Source organism: Castanea sativa, chromosome 2 (assembly GCF_040712315.1).
Source record: "Castanea sativa cultivar Marrone di Chiusa Pesio chromosome 2, ASM4071231v1".
NCBI classification, from domain to species: domain Eukaryota; kingdom Viridiplantae; phylum Streptophyta; class Magnoliopsida; order Fagales; family Fagaceae; genus Castanea; species Castanea sativa.
Window position 1 is genome coordinate 21,651,308 of NC_134014.1, and position 16,516 is coordinate 21,667,823.

Consider the following 16,516-nt stretch of genomic DNA (forward strand, 5'->3'; position numbering starts at 1 on the left):
TTGTCTTCTTCGGAAGAGAAATATTCACCTGGGGGAGTTCTGGATCTCTGCCTGTAATTGTCATCCTCGGATCCTTCCGAAGAGGGGTCGGAGACCGGAGGAGTTCTCCTTCGCCTCTCTTGACGCAATCTCCTCTTTAGGCCGTCAATCTCCTTCTGCATGACCTTGGCATTTCTTTCATAAGGAACTCTGCTTCCTCCTTGCGAATGACTTGCACTTCTAATGGTGTGTGTAGTATGTACACTTCCTTCTCGGTTCTCTCCGTGATCAGGATGCAAGGAGTGATCCTCACGCTGGGAGCCCACGGACTCCGCGCTGCGTTGTGGTCCTGATCCTACCATGATGTCCTAAACTTCCTTAAAGACTAAATCCCCACAGACGGCGCCAATTGTAAGGACACAATTCAAATTCCCAAACTATGACTGGAGGGAGATGGGCTTGAAAGACCTTTCTTTACAATAAATTTGTAGATGATGGGTTTGTAATCTAGATTTCAAGGATGGTTTAGACAATTAGGGAAAGGACGGGCTTTGGGCCCAATGGGACAAATTAAAGAGTTGTTTGCAAAAGTAAGACTGAGAATTCCTCCTCGGACGAAATCCGAGGATAGTTTATAATAGTATTTCCTTGAATTTGGATACAAATATTGATTATCATCTACTATTGGCTCTTTTTCTTCCTGAAAAAGCCCCCCCCTTCTTCGTAGGACTTCTCCTTCATTTATACTTCTTTTTTCTCCCCTTCATTGTCCTCCACCTCCTGGTTGTAATGCTCGTTTTGGATACTTGTCCCATCAATCCTTCCCTAAAGCCCGCTGGGGTCAGAGACCAAGTTTCCAAACTTCATGCTCACGTCCCATCCTTCCATCTATACAGTCAGCGTATCAATTACAGAGCTTTTAATGTATGGGCGGTGGTAGCAGCTTTACTTTAGATATTCCACCGCTCTTTCTATTGTCCTCCACGTGTACTGTGTATTCCCATAGTCGTAGGATTCTTTATAACATAACCCCGGGACACTAAAACTTCTCTTCCTATGTCCTCGGCTTAACAATCCGAGGACATATCTACTCCTCGGACGTATTTGGACATTTAGATACTCCAAGATCATTTTGATGTCTTCGGATTTGGGTTTCTAGCCCAAAAGACTTCGTTGGGCCATCCTTCATAAATTACTGGGCCCAATACCCCTACAGTGTCTAATATTGATTCTGTACATTACTTTTTATTATAATGCTATTTGTGTGAATTATGATGTGTGTGGTGGACATTTGTGTGTACAATATAAATATAATATAAATTTATATAATTTAATAATGAGGAAATAAAAATGGTTTGTTACATGTGTGTGTATTGTTATCATGTTATAATAACTTTTTGTTATAAAGTTAGTAAAATTTAAGAAAAAAAAATTGTAAAGTTAGTGTTTGTCCAAGCATTTGATTGGTTAAGTAGACACGTAGTATATAATTTTATATATGAATTAGTGTGATTGTGTGTGTCAATAATTAATACAAAGCTAATAAGTTTAGTTTAGCCATTTAGTTTAAAATATTTTTATAAAAAAAATAACAAATAGATAATACCAATTGCATACAAATAAAAATATAAGATAAACTTAACAAAATAAAATAGTCATAAGCTTATAATTACCCATATTGGCAATAGATACTCATAATGAACTATCATATAACAACTAAAAATTTAAGAATTTGTAGAAGAAAATTGTAAAACTTCATGTATTAATTTTTTTTGTCGATAACTCGATATATTCAAGTCTTATTTTTTATTAAAATTTTTTAATGACCCCCTAAACAAAATTTCTAGAACTGCCACTAATAGATATCTGACTGGATATACTTGTTGGTAGGCTGACGTGGCCACGGCACATAGTTTGATGGGTCTTTTTCTAAGTTCTATACATTTTATTCAAGTATATCTTTAGTTTGAAGTAAAGATATCTGACTGGATATACTTGTCGGTAGGCTGGCATGGCTGCACATGGTTTGATTGGAGAAACCAATGCTCTTCTAAGCAAGCCAATTCACATGAAACCATCTCTCTTAGAAGCAGGGGCGTGTCTTTTTGTCACTAGGATTATACTATTGAAAGAGCTAGTTTGGAACTTCCATTTGCATGGTTAAAGTTACGAAAAAAGAGCAGTTGATCCTTACGAAAAGGAGAAATAAATAGTTTGTTACTCATAACTTCTCTCTTTGTAGAAAATTAGAGCCACGCCTTCAAGGAAATTTCTGTCTAATTCAACCACCGACAAAACGGTGTCCAATCTATAACTTTGTGTTTGTCTTTTTCTAAGTTCTATACATTTCATTCAAGAATATCTATAGTTTGAAGTAAAGATATTTGAAGGGATATAATTGTTGGTAGGCTGGCATGGCTGCGGCACATAGTTTGATTGGAGAAACCAATGCTCTTCAAAGCAAGCCAAATCACATGAAACCATCTCTCATAGAAGCAGGGGCGCGTCTTTTTGTCACTAGGTTCCTTGGAACTTATATCTCAGCTGGATGTCTAATGTGAGTTTACCCTTTACATAGATATCCTCTTTATATATTCATTCTATATATGCACTCTGAAATTCAGTATTGTATATAGATAGTCTATGATAATCTGGGGACATTGAAAATGTATCGTCATGCAAGAGCTAGTTTGGAAGTTTCAATATTATAATTCTGGGGATGTTTTTGTTCAGTCACTGAGGAGGTGTTAAAGGTTAATTTATCTGGAATCTTTTGGATAAGGTTTTGGTGACTTGATTATGTAGGCCTGCAGGGGATTTTGTAACCATGGGCTTTAATTTGAATTTACCTCAATAATGAATTACAACGGATATTACTCTTTGTGCGAACACCATAGGTTCATAGCCAATAGGATCATTAAAATTTATATCCAACATATGGTTTTCAAAATTTAGTCCAACGAATTACAATCCAGATTGTTTTTAATTTCCATGACACCAATTGCAACACCCAGTTTTCCAACTATGCTGGCCACCACCTAGTTATTTATATTTGACACACACCACCAACTGCCACTATTTGTTGATTGCCGCTACCAAGGAAAAACACTACTTGACTACCATCGTCCTACATGTCTTTAATATCAACTGCTGCTACTGTCTGAGAAAAATACTTTCAATGCCCACTGTCTCAACAATCAAATTTTAGGTGGCCAGACCTCAAAGACCCACCCACAAAAAGTCGACCAACATCTAAAGGTCCGGTATTTAGGTCAACCAGATTCTATTTTGATTTAGTTGGATCATGTAGGTCGGCCAACTTCTACTTAGGTTGACCGTCTATTTAAGGCAGTCACATACATAGGTTGGCCAACTTCTACTTAAGTTAACCAGGTAGGTCTACCGATATCTAAGTAGCTCATAGGTCAACTAGCTTTGACTTAGATTGGTCATTGTTAGAAATACTGAATGAATGTATTGTATTTCTCAGAGTAATAAAATATACATGAGTGCCTTTATATAGAAGGCAAATGTGTATAGTACAAGTAAGAGTACTATATAAGTAAACAAGGTGGGCCTAAAGCCCACAACTCAATACATGTTAACAGCCCCCCTCAAACTCAAGGTAGATGTGAGACCAACTTGAGGTTGTCAACCAAAGCATGATAGCGTCCCTTAGGATTTGACTTGGTGAAGATATTTGCAAGTTGATCTTTAGAGGAGACCGAAAATAGCTTGAGAGTACCATGGATAAGATGATAACGGATAAAATGACAATGATCTGGATGTGTTTAGTCCGTTCATGGAAGACATCATTGTAAGCAATATGAATGGCACTCTAGTTGTCACAATAAAGAGGAGTAGCAAAGAATGTGGACACATCTAAGTTCTTAAGAAGCCATCGTAGCCAAAGGGGCTCAGATGTAGTATCAGCAAGGGTACGATATTCTGGTTCATTACTTGAGCGTGCCACATGGGTTTGTTTCTCACTTCGCCAAGAAATCAAAGAAAAACCAAGAAGAAAGCAATAATCAGTGGTGGACCTGCGATCAGTGGGATCTCCTGCCCAATCAGCATCAGAGAATGCACAGAGAACAAGAGGAGACTGAGTTGAGTAGAAAATGCCATAGAAAAGAGTGCCCTTCAGGTATTGAAGAATGCGCAGAATAGCAACATAGTGAGTCGATCGTGGAGCAGACGGATACTAGCTCACCTTGTGAACAGCATAGGAAATGTCTGGACAAGTGACAGTGAGATAAACTAAGCTATCAACCAATTGTCTGTAAAGAAAGGGAATAGACAATGGTTTCCCCCCTGAGGGAGTCAGATGCGTATTAAGTTCAACCGGAGTGTCAATAGCTTTGCTATCAGTGAGTCCAGCTCGAGACAAAAGTTCAGAAGCATACTTGGCTTAAGTAATATAAAGACCATCTGTGGAATGAGTGATTTCAAGACCCAAGAAATAGCTGAGATGTCCAAGATCTTTTATCTTAAATTGCTGACTGAGAAAAACTTTGAGGTCTTGAATGTCATTGAGGTTATCACCAGTTATGATCATATCATCTACATATAAGAGAAGTGAAATGGTGCCTTTGTCGATGCGACGAAGAAATAAGGCAGAATCAAAAGGATTGGCAGTTGAACCCAAGCGAAAGATGGTGGAGCAGGACTTGGAAAACCAAGCTCTCGGAGCTTGTTTAAGGCCATAAAGAGCACGTCGAATGTGACAAACCTTGTTTGATTCAACAGAGAGACCAGGAGGAGGTTGCATATAAACTTCCTCACTTAAATCCCCATTATGGAAGGCATTTTTGACATCCATCTGAAAAATGTCTCATTTACTAGTAGCAGCAACAGCTAAAAGGGCATGAATAGAGGAGATACAAGCAACTAGAGCAAATGTCTCTTCATAATCAATCACATACTCTTGTGTAAAACCTTTTGCAATAAAACGAGCTTTATATCGCTTAATGGACCCATCAGAGTGAGTCTTGATCTTGTAGACCCACTTATAACCAACCACAAATTTCCCAAAGAAGAGAGTCACCAAATTCCAAGTATGATTTTTAGGTAATGCATCAAGTTCCTTTCATTGCAATCTGCCATAAAAGGTCAGCGGAGGCCTCACGATAGGTGTGAGGCTTGTGCAGTGTAGCAAGGGTAGTATAACAATAGTAGTCAAGTAAATGTTCAGGAATGGATCTTACCCGAGTTGAGTGATAAGGTGAAATTTCTTGTGCAAGATCTTCAGGCGGAGCAGGAGTAGGAGACCCAAGCTCAGGGTTTGGTGGCTCATCTTTGACCTGTTCATTAGAGGGTGAGCCAGGAGAGGCATAAAAAATATATGGTTGTTGGATAGAAAAGTCTATAGGAGAATCAGGAGTAACTATAGAAAGAATATGTGGCTCATTTGGAAAAAGTTCAAAGACAGAGGAGGTAGATAGGGAGGCATGAAAGTGAGAGAGCTCGACAAAGGAACGATGTTCCCAAAAGACAATATTGCGGGAGATACGAAGACGATGAAAACAGGATCATAACACCGATACCCCTATTGAGTTTCGTCATAGCCAAGAAAACAATAAAGTCTAGACCGTGGCTCAAGTTTGTTATGCTCATGTGACTAAAGAAGAATGAAACAAGCAGAACCGAAGGAGCGAAGGTGGTGATGGTCTGGAGATGACCCAAAAAGACGCTCATATGGATAACAGGACTTGGAATGCGATTAATAGCATGAACAACATGAAGAGCAGCTTTGCCCCCAAAAGGAGTAGGAACTTTGGCAGAGAGAAAGAGTGCACGAATAGTGTTAAGAATATGACAAAATTTTTGTTCGGCTCTACCATTTTGCTAAGAGATTCCTAGACAAGTTAGTTGATGAACAGTGCCATAGGAATGCACAACAGCTTGGAAAACATATTGAGTGTACTCAAGAGCATTATTAGATCAAAATTTTTTTATATGTTTGGAAAATTGAGTTTAACCATTTTTGCAAAATTGGAATATACTTGCAATAATTCAAAACAATGCTTCATATGAAAAATCCAGCTTTAGCGAGAATAATCATCAACAAAGACAACGAAATATCGAGATCCACCAATACTAGAGACAGAGAAAGGCCCCCAGACATCATAATGAATTAGGTCAAAGATATTAATGGACATTATTTCACTAGTATTGAAAGGCAAATCTAGTTGTTTTCCTAACTGACATGAAACACAATCAAAATTTTATGTGGACACTGAACCTAACAAACCTCTAAAAGTCAAGTGTTGTACCCAAGAGGAAGATGTGTGACCAAGTCGGGCATGCCAAAGTGCAAGGGAAGGAATAGAAGAAACTATAGCAGCTGCAGCAGCAACAAAAACAAGAGCAACATGTGGAAGACGAAGGTTGTCCATGGGAAACATACGCCCAACTCTGAGACCGGTCCCAAGCTCCTGTCCCATCCCCGGATCTTGTACAATACACCCAGAATAATCAAAGGTAATGTGATAACCCAACTCAGCTAATTGGCCCACAGAAAATAAATTGTAAGAAAGGTTAGGAACATTAAAGACCCTAGGAACCGAGAGGTTGGAGGTCGAGATAGAACCTATATTATGACCGAATATTGTGGAACCATTAGCTGTGCGAATATTAAGAGGGTGTGGTGCGGGATCAAGTTGAGAAAATAAGGATGAGTGAAGTGTCATGTGGTTGCAACAAGCAGAATCCATAAGCCAAGAGAAATGAGACATACTAGATAAAGCTGAGAAAAAAAAGGAATAAGAGGCATTACCAACCATACGAATGGTATTAGCGATGATGTTTTTAAGGTTATCTATGGACTATGTAGAGACGGGAGCCATTTGTTGGACACTCTCAGTGTTAGCAATAGTAGTAGCAAAAATTGAAACAACTAATTTTTTGCAATGATAGCAAGTCTCAATATTGTGGCCAAGACGTTTGCAAAAACGTTTGCTGGATTGTTGGCGACGATTATTGCAACTAGAAGAAGACTTGTCCTTATTCTTCATTTGAAAGTGATGATGAGAAGAAGACATATGCAAAAATGGATTGGAAAAATGAAATTTACGCAAAAAACTGGGTAAGGGGCACCTAGACTGCAAAAAGTCAACTCTGGCAAAAAGTCAACAGTCAACAAGGCAGTCAAAATTCAACGGTGATGACGTAATCGCTGATTGAGTGCTGACGCAAGGATGACGTGTTGCTGACGTAAGCAAGATGACGTGGCGCTAACTAGATGATGTGTCAGTGATGACGTGGCTTGATGACGTCACTAAGGCTGGCGTGGCATAGCTGAGGACATCAGCGGATAAAGTTCTAGTGCGTGTAGGCACGTGACAATGCGTGAGGAAGATAGGCGGCACATGGAGGCACGTGATTTGAACGCCAAGATGTTTAGCGGCACGTGGAGGTGCGTGAGGGTTTCGATGAAGACGATTTTTCATAGAAGAGCAGATCAGAGAGAGTACTTTCTAATGGTGCAATCTATGGTCTGATCGAAGAAGCAGAAGCGATGGCAGTGGCAAGGCAATGGTCTTTGATGTACTGGAGTCGCAGTGGAGGCAGTGGTGCTGCTCACAACAACGGCTGTAGTGGATGACACCCAAGAAGACAAGACTGCTTAAGAGCGGCACATAAAAGGATTAGAATAGTGGCTTTGATACCATGTTAAAAATACTGAATAAATGTATGATATTTCTCAGAGTAATAGAATATACATGAGTGCCTTTATATAAAAAACAAATGTATATAGTACAAGTGAAAGTGCTATACAAATAAACAAAGTAAACCCACAACTCAATACATGTTAGCAATCACGAAGGTCTACGTGTTTCAATTGAGGTCAACTATTTAGGTCGTCCAACATCTACTTTGGTTGGCCTCATAGGTCAACCAAAACTTACCTAGATCGAAGTGCTCACTAACCCTCCTCAGATTAGCATTAACAGCATCCTAACAACCAATTGTTGCATGTGATGCTATTTGGGCCTATTGACTTGACAGAACAACCAGTTAGCACGTTAATTACGTGGGGGAATGTGCAGATTAGTGGTGTGGATGGCATGAATATAGTAAGTTAGGCACTGTTTGAAACTATAAAGGAAAATAACAACTCAAGTTTTTGAAACTCGAGATTAACATAAAAAATCGAGTCTCAGAAACTCGCTTTATCCTCGCTTTGCGCTTGCTGAGGTGGAAAAATGCCACCTAGATCTCGAGTTTCTAAAACTCGTTTTACTCCAGCTGAAACTCGAGTCTATAAAACTCGAGTTTCACTAAATCTTATTTTTAAATTATGTTTTCATACGCATGAAACTCGAGTCTTAGAGACTCGAGTTTTTCAGAATAACTCGAGTCTTATAGACTCGATTTCCTCTGGACAGTTTATTTAAAACACATCCCGTGGCATTAACACTCATAGAGACTCACTCACAGAGAAAGCCTAAAAACAGAGCTCCTCTCAGCCTCACTAACTCTCACTCACTCACCCTCACTAACTCTCACTCACCCATAACTCTCTCACACCACTCACTCTCACAAAACCACATTGTCCACTCTCATTGCTCTTCCCTCTCAGCAAATTCATATCTCAGGTAAGGGTTTGCATAATTTGATTGTCATTGTAGTTGGGTATGTTGTCTATGGGTGTCCTCTGATGATAAAGTGATACTTTCTTATGAATTTTAATTATTTATTGAAATATGTATAGTTTGTTTCTTTAGAATCTTTCTTGTGTCCCTTTAGAGTTTTCAACCTCCTCTTTAGCACTTAGTCTCACTGGATCTGCTTTTGTTTTCATGGGCATTGTCTGAAGGGACAAACAATTACATTCATCATCCTTTTTCCTGGCATATTGGGGCTATTCTAGGTTGATTTAATATAAAGTTGTTAATTTTTACGGATCCCTATAAATAAGCAAATATTGTAAGTATAAATCGTAGAAAGCAACACTAGTTTCCTTCTGTTCTTCATAAAATTCGTATTTCTTATGAAAAACACATTGAGGGGCCATTTGGTCTGTAGAATCCTGACAAGATTCCCATCATTCTCCAGGAATTGATTGGATTTTCATCTTTGGTTCTCTAATTACATAACACATTCCAAGAATGTCACCTTCCCATGTTTCAGGGGAATATGATTACCACATGAATGATGCTAACATGAGATACCCACCATGTGGGAAATGTGGCTAAAATGACTAAAATTCTTATATGTATAATACGCACACACTCGAATGCACACACTTACATACATCCATATATACATATGTACATATGAGTAATTAGAAAACATACCATACATCTAATCATCCCATCAGTTTTGCTTGCTCATATGACATCTTGCATACATAGAAAATGATGTTGTTAAGCATTCACAAAGTAGGTTCAAAGAAAGAATGATCCTGAATTACTCAGCAGTGTAATGTAAATGCACTACATTGAGAATTGACATTTCTAGAATGAGCATTTCTTTTTTTGATAAGTAACAGAATAAATTTTATTAAGAATAAAAAACCAACCAAGTACATTGGAAATGTACTACAATGGCAAAAATCGAGAACCCAGATTACATTGATCAAGGTCACCACACAATGGAGTAATAGATAATTCCGTCTCTCCATTCACTAGGATTAGAAGGTTTACGTCTTGGCCTTTAGATATTAATGGGCACTCTATAACCTGGCTTGAATATGTTCATTGGTAAGATTGCATTACTTTTTTCCCTCACTTTACGACTATGTGATTTAACTAACATAGGACTTGACTTGAACAGGTTCACAATGTCTGATATTGTTATAATCATATACCACGGTGCTCCGCTTAAGAATCCCAATGCGAACAAGGGATTGCCATTTGAGGGGCCGGGTATGAAGACCTATTATGCCCAAGTTGATCGTAGGTTAAAAACCCTTGATGAATTGAAGATGTTTGTCATGGAAGAGTTGTGTAAGAATCCTGATGCGTACAACATGCAAATTACTTATTGTATGCCAAATGAAATCATGAAGCACCGGATTAATTACAAGTATATGGTGATAGAAAAAGACAAACATGTGAAGATCATGTTTGACAAGTTGGAGAGTATAGCTGAAGTAAGTAACATTGAGTTGTACATACAGTTGGAGCCACGTGAAGTATGGCAAGAGGATATCCAACAAACAACCACAAGCTTACAAGTTGCGATTCCGGATGCTCAATATGAGTATTCTACACATGTAGAGGATGATGATGTTCATGCCGATGGAGATGATGATGATGACGACGACGACTATGTTGATGAGACTACTGTCGTTAACAATGATGATGACGATGATGATGACGACGACGACGACGACTATGTTGATGAGACTACTGTCGTTAACAATGATGATGACGATGATGATGACAACTATGTTGATGAGAATCTTGCCATTAACGATGAAGATTTTGCCGATAAAGATGACTATGAAGACATGATTGACAGAGGGAACTTTCAGGACTTTAAGGACTTTGAGAGGGACATTGATGACGATGAGACATTGGACGGTGGTGAACCTGATGCAGACAATGTTATTAGTGTCCAAAATATTACAAACACAATCCCTGCCTACGCACCTCCTGCGTTGTCATTCTCTGCAAATACTTGGGAAAATATGGTTGATCCTTCGCATATTGAGATGCCATTTGTGTCTACTTGGAGAGAGGGGATGAATTTGTGCAAAGGGTTGACTTTTGCCAGTAAAGTGGAGGTGAAGCGCGTATTAACAATTTGTGTCCTCAAGGAAAACAAACACTTTAAGATCACTAGGTCGACGAGGAAAAATTTTTGTGCGAAATGCGTGCATGAGTCATGCAAGTGGTATGTCTACACAGTTATGAAGCCCGAGCTCCAAAATCTATGGATGGTCACCGTGTATGTGGGTCCTCACATGTGTATACCGACTAGGGTGCGAAATGATGGTAGAATGATGAGTTGTAATTTTATTGCAGTAGAAATCCATAACAAGTTACATGAGGATCACACCACTCAAATTAAGCATCTCAGATCTCTGATAGAGGCGAAATATAATGGCCATAAGCCTTCTTACTATAAGGTATGGGATGCGAAACAAAAGGCGATTGCGCTTATGTTTGGAGATTGGGAAGAATCTTACCAAAGGCTGCAAAAGTTGCTAATGGCGTATATTGATCAGGACCCGACTACCCAGTTTTGCTATCGTGTCACACCCACCAATGAAGATCACACCGTATTGTTGCATTATGTGTTTTGGTCTTTCGGTCCATGCATATCAGGATTCAAATACTGCAAGCCGGTTATCAGTATTGATGGGACCCATCTTTATGATAAATATCAGGGAAAGTTGTTGGTCGCAATGGCAACCGATGCTAACAACAAGGTATTCCCTCTCGCCTTTGCTGTTGTGGATTGTGAGTCAGGGTCCAGTTGGAGGTGGTTTTTACGATGCCTCAGAGAAACGATTGGCCACCTGATACCTGACGACGGCATTTGCATAATTTCTGACCGACATCTCGGTATCAAAAATGCCATTGCAAACTGGTCTAGAAGGGATGATGGAAAAGCAGGGGTATTTCATAGATATTGTCTTCGACATGTTGCTAGCAACTTCAACACTCATTTTCAGAACTCGACTCTAAAGTCAGCGGCGTTGAAAGCGGGATATGCTAGTCAGGTAGTTAAATTTGCTACCATAATGGACTCCATTAAGCAGGTGGAAATTGAGGCCATTAGAAAGAAGAAGAAGGTGACGGGGAGGGATGGTAAGGAAAAGAATCAAGATTATCTTCCATACACATACCTAATGAGCGAGGATGTGGACATGTGGACCCAGTCATACGATGGTGGGAGACGTTTTGGAGCAATGACAACCAATATATCAGAATGTTTCAATGGTGTGCTGAAAGGTGCACGGGGCATTCCTATTGCCGCGTTGGTTGAGTTCACTTGGAACAAACTTGTTCAATATTTCCACGACCAGCACAAAGAATACCATTATGAGTTGTCAGAGGGTAAGAAATGGAGTGAATATGCCTTATCCACGTAGGATGGAAATAAGCGTAAATCTGAGAAACACTATCTCAAGCCATTTAGCAATGAAGAGCTGATATTTCAAGTAGTTACCCAACTCAACATGTGTAGCGCAGGAGGGGGAAACCACAGTTACGAAGTTCGGTTACGGGAAAAAACATGCAGTTGTGGGAAATGGCAAAATATAGGGATCCCGTGTTCACATGCAATTAGAGTATGTGACTATTTACATATTGATTTGACCACGTATATTCACCCATATTATGGTTTGAACCATGCCCTTAACACTTATGAGCATGCATTTGTGGTTCCTAAGTCACAGTCATTATGGAGGGATCCCATGGGGCCAAAGTGGTTGCCTAATCCGACATTGTTGCGGGCCAAAGGTCGACCGGTGAAGTCATGAATAAGGAATGAGATGGATGGAGTGAGGAATAAGGATCAAGAACCGGGATGGCGGAGGGAGGACGCAGATTTGATAGAGAGTCAACCCAAGCAGACATGTGGACTGTGTCATGCTTCCGGGCATAACCGCAGAAAATGTCCGCAGTCCTATGGCGCTTCCACAAGCGGCCATGTTCCACACTAGGTAGGTAGATGGCAAAAAGTTATGCATCGGTTAAATAACTGTTGTTCATTCGATGTTTACCTAATGTTTACTATCTTGTCTCCTAACGTAAATACTCTATGTTTTTCAGGCATCCTTCCATGGACGACGTTTTTGTCATGCGGACCGCTGATCTTAGGAAAAGTGACTACGTTGTATTGGCTCTATGTGAACTTTTTGATTGTTGTTGAATTTACTTGTAATTCTCTATCCAATGTACCTCTATGAAGATTGTGATTTGAGTAGTATGGTTAGAATTGCAAATTAAGCGTGGTTGGACATGTTTAGAATGGTGATATATTGAGAATGACTTTTGTTGTGATTTGAGTGCATTTACATTGTAAAACTATGGTTATGCAAATAGCGTAACAATTTCTATAGTTTGGTGCCTAATGAGAATGCCTTTTGATGTAATTTGAACTGCATTTACATTCTCAACTTGTCTACCTCTCAATGAGTATTTGTAGATTACATTTTTAGCTTCTTTATCTATGTTTCCCAGCAGGTGTGTGCACACATTTCAATTTTTGGTTTGCTGCATGTTTTGGGGGGGGGGGGGGGAACAGAGCATGCCTCTCTGCCTGAAACAGAGCATGCTTCTGCATTTCTAATAAAAAAATTTGCCCAGTGAAAATCGAGTTTTAGAGACTCGAGTTCCACTGGGCAAATTTTTTTGAAACAGAGCATGCCTCTCTGCCTGAAACAGAGCATGCTTCTGCTGGGGGAAAAAAAATTTGCCCAGTGGAACTCGAGTTTTAGAGACTCGAGTTCCACTGGGCAACATTGCTGAAACAGAGCATGCCTCTCTACCTGAAACAGAGCATGCTTCTGCATTTCTAAAAAAAAAATTTGCCCAGTGAAAATCGAGTTTTAGAGACTCGAGTTCCACTGGGCAAATTTTTTTGAAACAGAGCATGCCTCTCTGCCTGAAACAGAGCATGCTTCTGCTGGGTGAAAAAAAAATTTGCCCAGTGGAACTCGAGTTTTAGAGACTCAAGTTCCACTGGGCAAATTTTTTTGAAACAAAGCATGCCTCTCTGCTTGAAACAGAGCATGCTTCTGTTGGGGGGAAAAAAAATTTGCCCAGTAGAACTCGAGTTTTAGAGACTCAAGTTCCTGTGAAATCTCGATTCTTTAATACTCGAGTTTAATTAAGAAAAATTCCCACTAAACTCAAGTTTTAGAGAATTGAGTTGTATTGGAAAATAAAATCGGTCCATTCAGTTTAATTTGGTCCCAATTCGGTCCTTGAAATCTTCTTTGGTCCTATTTGGTCCACTTTGGTTCTAAAATTCTATCGATTCTAGTTGGTCTAATTTGGTCCATTCAAACCACTTTGTTCCATTTTGGTCAGTTTCGATCCATCTTTGTGCACTTACATATATAATTGGAGACAACAAATTTAGGTTGAGAGCCCTTATTCTAAATCTAAATTTATTAAAACAAATTCTCGAGTTTGGGGGTCAGCTGTCCACCATTGCTACACTGATGTTCGCAGTGCTACATGTGCTGCTCAATAGCTCGGCACTGTTGAACCCTATCTAGTCATATCATTCACACTCACGTCAATACATAGATCTGCATCCTTTTGCAATGCACTGTTTTCAAGAATGCAGAAGACCCCTGAAAAGTTTATGATGCATTTAACACAACTTTGTATTGTCTTATCAAATTCATGTCAGATGAAACACAAGCATGCTAAATACTCTTCACATGAATACTGTTCAGCTGAATAGTCATGGCAGTACACTGCAACTACTGCCCAGAACAAGAGAATCTCACTGTGAGATTGGGAACATTTGAACAAAAAATTCCTATTGTGGTTTTCCAGCCTGTATTGACATGACAAGCCTGAATATGTTAAATTTTATTATTCAATACACAGTGGAATGAGTTTATAAATGTACCACAATTCTTTTCTTATTCCTACACCACTAACTTTGTAGGTTGAGTAAGTTATGAGTCGTAACGCCTCAACATCATCTCGTACACATAGAAACAAGTTTCAATCTACTTCAACAAATGAATTATCACAAGTTCCAGCAGATCAACAACTACAAACATACACAGACCACTATGGAGGGAAATAGGTTGGAAAGAAGAGAGATTTCGTTAATATGCCAATATACACGTACGAGAGTCTTGGAAGCGTTGGCCACATCATGGTCGGCAAACCTACAAAACTAAGTACAAATATCACCGCAATGGAGTTCACCGTAGCAGAACCACCATGGTCAACCCTATATGAGAAGAGGTGTGAGTTGGAGGTGTATTGTCGATGGCACGGGTTACGAGTTCCTAAGGCACGCTCAGCCGAGTTACCTAGAGATGAATCTGCCAACATACTTACTCGCCTTGAACAAGAAAACAATCAAATGCAAAGGCGGCTAGACCGTTTTCATGCAGTCCAAAAAGCTAGGAAGCATCTAAGGGGGAAGGGGCAAGAGCGAGCCATGAAGTCTATTAATGAAATTATTGCGCTAAATGATGAAAGTGACATTTCAGACTTCTCAGATTCAAGCAATGATGATTTCCAAAAATTTCTACCTACGAACATTCAACGTTGTTGTTGATGTCTACACATTTTGTGCAATACAAAATGTTGTTGTTAATGTCTGGCAAATGATCCTATTGTACGTGCACCTTTTGCAAATCTAAAGATGAATTGTTCATTCCTTTTGGCTAAGTTTATATGAAATCACTTGCTCATTTTTTCCCTGCTGTTCGTTGTTGGTATGTTATGAAAAGGTGTACTTGTATTAGTGTTTGCAAGAATTATAAGTGGTTGGTGAAAATTATGGTCTAAACTCACATAATGTACACATCTATTTCAACAAGTTAAACTCACTTAAGGCCACTATATCCCCTGCACCACAGCTAGTGAAAGTTATTATTTAATTGATTTTTTGTATAAATAGATCTCTTATTTAACGACAAGAAACTTAATAAGTTGAGCTCTTCATTAATAATAAAAATGAAAAGTGGTCTTGATGATTGTTATTTATTACTAGGTTTAAGACATCAATTGGTATCTTGTGTAAATAAATCTTCTATTTCACGACAAGAAATTTAATAAGTTGGGTTCATTATTAATAATAAAGTTAAAGGTGGTCCCACATATAGTTCTTTTCATTATGTTTATGGTTGAAACATTCCATAATTTGCTGTTGAGTTATTGAAACTGGTAGACTCAATTCGTCTCTTTTTTGGAAGATATTGTTAAATTCAACCACTCGATTTTCTTCCAATAGCTCAACTTGGACCTCAGCAAAATTTTACAAAAATAACAATCATTAGTGAAACAGTAAAGTTAAGAATACAAAATAAGTCAATTGTTGTGTTTGCATAAAAATTGGATTTGATAGTATGATGAAATCTGCTTGATCCCACAAATCTAAAGGGCAAAAGAAATTCCACTCAATGATAGGAGAGAGAGAGAGAGAGAGAGAGAGAGAGAGAGAGAGAACTACACCTATCACCATATAAATTAAGCAGTCAGCAAGTACTAGAATAAGATGTCTTAGAAATAATAATGGCAGTAGTGATCAACATTAAATTGACTCCCAAAAAAATATCAGTATGAAAATTAATTCTCATGACGTGTCATATTCCATAGATCTTCTAGTATTATTACTTCTACAGTGTCATTTCGATGGATCTACAAGATTAAATCTTTATTGGTGTGTAATAGATGACACTATACAAGTACATTCTATCATATTGAAATGAAGAAAAAAAAAAAGGATTCACATGGAAGCCAACATGGGAATGAATCATATTATTTACTCTTTGTAAAGTCAAATGTTCTTTGATCTAAGTTTACAATATGTACAGTAGTTTCGCACAAACTTCAATCTGAGACAGAAACAGGATTCAAAGGGCCTTTTGATCTAGCCT

The 16,516-nt window shown here is 38.7% G+C and overlaps 1 pseudogene; it reads left to right on the forward strand.

Moving 5' to 3' along the window:
• Nucleotides 1-1,990: 1,990 nt before the first annotated feature.
• LOC142625061 (uncharacterized) overlaps nucleotides 1,991-16,516 on the forward strand; it is a 50,603-nt pseudogene continuing 36,077 nt past the window's right edge.